At 47.8% G+C, this 5,624-nt stretch overlaps 1 non-coding gene across 1 annotated transcript; it reads right to left on the bottom strand.

Annotated features, from left to right (window-relative positions):
* Positions 1-4,274: 4,274 nt before the first annotated feature.
* Positions 4,275-4,458, bottom strand: LOC119447033 (U2 spliceosomal RNA). The gene has a single exon (XR_005190915.1). It is a non-coding gene; the product is annotated as a U2 spliceosomal RNA (small nuclear RNA).
* Positions 4,459-5,624: the final 1,166 nt, after the last annotated feature.

The raw sequence follows: 5,624 nt of genomic DNA on the forward strand, positions 1-5,624 counted from the left end.
ATGAAAAGAGGATGCGACCGAGCGTGGAAGAGCTTCATCATTTGACGCTGCCACGGACTATCACGCATTCATACACAGCGTGGCGTGCACTTCGTGACAAAGGACCTAGTACACGTGAGACGTGTGTGGTAAACGCGTACAAGATGCAAGAAAACTCCCTGGAATAGCTATTAGGAGCAGACGCTGCAAGAAAAAAAAAAAAAAAAAAAAGAAGAGAAACGATAACGTACCCTACACGTACTATCTACGCAGACTGCATGCCCCATGAACTTATCTAAGAAAATACTATACATTCTAAGCGTGACAAAATAAGTTACTAGAAGCTTGTATGGCTTAATTCACACATGCTCTCTTTTTCTCGAAGAAATTTTGCAAACACCCGGTGAAACAAGTACCTACGTGTGTTTCGTTCCTGAACGAAAACACACGTAGAGTATAATTCAGTAAAGCCTGCGAGCGTGCACGTACCTTCTTGGACTGAAGCACGTCGGCGAACGTCTCCTTGGAGAACACGTCCTTGACGGGCATGATGCCCCCCATGCGGCGCGCCTTGGCCCACACCTGGCGTTCGTAGACGACGGGCGAGTTCTGCGCAGTGCCGGCCACAACCACGTCGCAGTGAGCGTTCACCTCGAGAGCGGGAAGCAAGGCAGAAACGTGGATCTCGCAAAAGCGGAAATGATCAATTGTCGCGCATCTTGATTCTCGCTCTTTCGTTCTTTCCGTGACACTTTCTGCACCAAATGCAGGCATGCTTAGGATATCGTGATGTAATTTATGGGGAACTCGCTCGTTATGTTCGTCGAAGAAGGCTGTTTACCTGTTTACCGGCCTCGATCTCTAATCAACACTTCCTCTTTAAAAACAAACCGCTGTTCTAGCTACTCCAGCTGACTAAGCATGCCGATTTGTTTTGCCTATTGAGTGCAGAGTTAAGGCTGTTGGATCATCTGACAGCCGCATAAGTTGTGCTTGCCGTGAATGAGCTCTTTAGTTTCTCCTTAAATCATTTCGTGCATGCTGGTGTCACCTTAGCTCTTTTGCAATGTCGTGCATTTTTACAAATAAATTGAATTAACGTTATTTATCTTGGCGTCGCAATGCTGTTCCAATTATTCCACGAAGCCGGCGGAAACATCCTGGCCAGTGACGGCAGTAAACTATAGGCTTACGGGGGAGAGCGGCAGCGCGAAGCAATATACCAACTGGATGACGGGACAAACAAGGACGAGCGCTACTTCCCAACTCAGGTTTATTCATGGTTGCTGTAAGGTCGCATGATTGTTTTGTATATATTTTGGAAGTGTCGCGAGTTGCCCACGTGTTGTGTGTACGGAGAGGGGGTCCACTCCTCTACGTGCCCGAGTGGTAACCGTCTCTGTCTTGAGGGTTCAGAAGGCCAGCGCGGTGTCGGGTGACGGGCCACGGTGCGCGCCAGGGGGTCGCGGTGCAGATGCGTGGAGCGGGTTCGGAGAACGCCGGCTTGTGCGCACTGAGTTGGCATCCCGCCGACGGTCATAATAGGTCCAAGCGGACGGACCTTGCGTGGGACTACTGTGTGTGGTGCTGTGGCGTTGTCTCCCCGGTCCTGTGCTGGCTACGTACGCCGCCGGGGTTTAGAGTGGCCACGTGTTGCGTGTACGGAGAGGGGGGTTCACTACCCCATGCGTCCGGGCGGCGGCCACTTGGACCTTTGTCCTTAGAGCGCTGAGAAGGGCCCGGGTGGTGTCGAGTGACGGCTTACGGTGCGCGCTGTAGAGGCGCGGAAGGCATGCGAGGACGGGAAACACCGAGTTCGGATGCCCCCGACGGTCATTATTTTTTTGCAAGCGGACAAACCTTGAGTGAGACTGCGGGACGCGGTGTTGTGGCACCGGCGCCCGAGTCCTTTGTTGGATAAAAACGCCACCAAGGTTTGAGATGGCCTAGCGATGAATCGTGCGTGCCTGGCGTGTTGCACTGAGGCCGTCACACGCGTACTACGCGGAAGTAGGAAAGGGAAACGGAGTTCTGGGAAGAAGGAAAACAGTTTTGTTTTCCAAGTCGTTTACTTTTAACATTAAGCCCATCCCTTTGGGTGGCGGCTTAACAAACGCTTACTTCTCATTGGCAATCGCTTCTGTGGGACGGGTCAACAGCCCTACCGCCCCTTTTCTTTGTCTCTTTGGGCTTTAATAACCCAGAGGATATCCGGTCCTTCAAGCTGGGCTGAAATCAGGATAGCTGATAGATCGGTGAGTCTCCGTACCATGTACGTTAAAGGGAATCTGGGCTGTAATCAGATTTGCTGATAGATCAGTGAAGCTCCGTACAGTAGTCTGGGCTCTAACCGTCATTGAGGCAGTCGAAGAGTCAGACATTGCTTCTCTATTGTTCAATTTGTAACGAAGCTGTTTTATCTGCCATGTATCAGTATAGAACAGTTTATTTATAAACATCTTGTTCATCTGGTCTGCCTCGCTTCCTGCCTGCGTTTGATCATCGCTGCCGATCCTCACACGAGAGACTTCACGTTCCAGCAAAGAACGCAGAATAAGAACGAACCAACGAAACTTTACTGTTGCTACAGCGCAAAAAGCGAAGACTAAGGGGAGACACCAAACGACAGGACCATGCGCTGTGTATTGTGGAAATACACGGCAATAAATAGTAAAAAAAGTCAATAGCGATTGAACGGTACATGCGCAAAAAATGCGTTAGCATTACGTCACCCCTGTTTCAGTTTCGGGGCCCACGGTTCAAACCTCGTTCACCACATTGCAAATGTGCGTTGTTCAGGAGCTCAGTCGACACACGTCGACTGCCTCATCGAGAAGCGAAGTGTAACTGACTGTGCACGGGCTGGAGCAGGGGCGCTACAAGCTAAAGCTATTCCAAACTGTTTCTATTCTATTTCTGCAATCAGCCCTCCACGATTGGTCAAACATATTTCAGGTCACCCCCCACTTCACTTGTCTGTCGCGCGATGTCACGAAAACCACGAAAATTACCCACCTGATATGACGTGCACACACTGATTACGCGTGGTTGTACCAAACAAAATAAACATAAGTATTTCCCATTCTACATCTTTTTTTCTTGGCACTATCGGTCAAAAGTTTTCGGGCTGCACCCACTTCGGCTATTTGTCAGGCGATCTCACAAACCTGCCAAAATTCCCTACGTCAGTGCCACGTATATGCATGAAAGATGCATTAATATGCCGAAGAAAAGTGATTTTTTTTCTGAATAGCCGGAGACTGCCCCGTGTGGAAAGAAATAGAAGATGCCTATTTCGAGGATAAAGTGTGATTGGTTGGCTCAAACAACGCTGCGAGTCGCCGCCCGATGCTTGTATCAGTGGTTACGTGAAGTTGACGTCAGGAGATTGGAATAAAAACATACGGGAATAGTTCTACATTATAGGGCCCCAGAGCACCATCAATTCTACTATATACATACATATATTAGAACTGACGGCGATATATATATATATATATATATACGTAAAGCACGCGACCGGTTCAACACATACTTTTTTCCCACTTTGACACTCCTAATGCTAGCGCATTAAAGAAAGCAATAACAACAGGTATGTTTATCCAAGGAATGACACAGATGACAAAACACTAGAAAGACTTCTGTCGCCTTATGCGCGCGCGGGTGCTTTACAAGAAGCTCAGTTCCTTGTCCGATAGTGACGATGATGGCTTGCTCACGCATAAGCAAAGGTGGGGCAAACGACTTGAAAATACTAAACATCACCACAACGTCCAATTGGATTTGACGACCTCACTCAACCTCAACCTCAATCCCATAAAATGAGGTTGAAGTACATTTAGGAGACCTTACGTCGACTTTAAGCGTCCGTCATCAACTTCGCCTCGACCTCACTTCAACATCATTAGTGAGGTTGAGATCTGTCTTCAACCTCAACATCATTTCTTGAGTTCGTGGTAGGGGTGGCGACTATGTTACCCATGCATAAACCTACGTAAACGTGTTCTGATGCCTTTGATACAGGTAATTAACTCATGATGCAGCAAAAAAGCACGTGTAATAGTTTACGAATAAATTTGTATATGAGGAGGTTCCAACCGTGAAACAGTTTATATTTAGGTGTGCTACGAAGAAGAATTAATTGTTAAGCTAGTTGGTCTTGCATTCCCGAAGAGTAAAATTAGCGCATCGAAAGGACACTCTAACTGCGCGTTAGCATTGCATGGCCGTCTCCAACGACTGTCTTGTTGTCCTTTTACAGCCAAGCTGTATATGGCTAGTTTCCAGCGGATCGATGTCCCTAGACCGAAAATCCCGAAGATAGTGCCATACCGGGCCGTCCCGCGGCGGAGGTGAAGCAAGACTTCAAGCACTGCGCAAACTTTCAAAAATAAGTTTAATATCTTGGGTCCAAATACAACCCGTATCAGATATTAAGCTGATAAGAACAGATACTAAACTTTGACCCGTATCAGCCATTTCTACGATCGCACCATACACGTGTACGCCATCCCGCGTGTTCAAAGTAGTGCCTACCAATCGAGCGTCTTCTGTCTCCTGACGCCATGCTCTACGTAGGCTCCTTTCCTCAGTTCTGCTGTGACGGTGAAATGGGTAGGCCACGTGTTGTAAGGTCTGAAGAAGAACAGCGTGCCCACCAAGAACGACGGCGTGAACAGAAAAGGGAATGGGCGCGGCGGCGGCGGAAGGAGACCACCGACGATGAGCGGGCCGCGGACGCCAAGCGTAAGCGTGCTGCCCGTCAGGACCGCGAGGCGGAAGGAAATGCGAACCGTTCATGTGGCCCCGATCCCGCAAACTTGGAACGTTTCACGGTCAATCACCACATACACAGCTTCGCTGGTCATCCACCTTCACAGAGTGGAATGTCACTGAATTTTTTTTTCAAGTATTGCTTTCATATATGTCATTATTTTGATTAAAAAAAAACGTTATATTTTTTGTGTGCCTGGTATAAAACCACTTGTTTTGCTGAATGAGACACTACTTCATGACTCAGTCACGAAGACACGATGTTGAGGCTGAATTGACAAAGGGCAAGTCAACAAAGCCGCAGTGTGCTTCAGGCGGAAATTTCATTGTTCGCCTACAATTACACTCCTTTGCTTCTACATAATTGATTTATTATTGTAACCCGACAAAAATCACACATCATTGCCAACCGGTTACTCTCGAGCAGTAGTTGCACCGCGCTTTATCATATATCGCAACTTTCAAGCATGCGTAACACTATCTTCCTGCAAATAATCTCATGATTACTTTTCAATGCAAGAATCGAATGTTATTGTTGGATAGCGTGATGAACCTATTTATTTTTTCAAGCGAAGTTTGTATACGCTAGCCTGCGCCGGCGACGTAAAGCCAAAAAATCCAGCTGCTCGCAGAGCTGCACAGGCACATGGCACGTGCTCGGCACGCGTTCGTGCCACTGCTCCCGCGTTTGTCGTCGTTGTCTGCTTCCACAGCTGGCTGCGTTGCCGCTAATCATTCCAGCGTGGAGTTCCACTTCTGTCGTCGTAATGGAGAGTCCGCGTTTACTGGGCTATGAACAATTGCTTAAGGGTCATGAGCCATTCATTGTCTTAAGTAACGGACAGATTAATTTTGAAGAAATTTCATGGAAA

This window comes from Dermacentor silvarum, chromosome 3, assembly GCF_013339745.2.
Source record: "Dermacentor silvarum isolate Dsil-2018 chromosome 3, BIME_Dsil_1.4, whole genome shotgun sequence".
NCBI lineage: Eukaryota > Metazoa > Arthropoda > Arachnida > Ixodida > Ixodidae > Dermacentor > Dermacentor silvarum.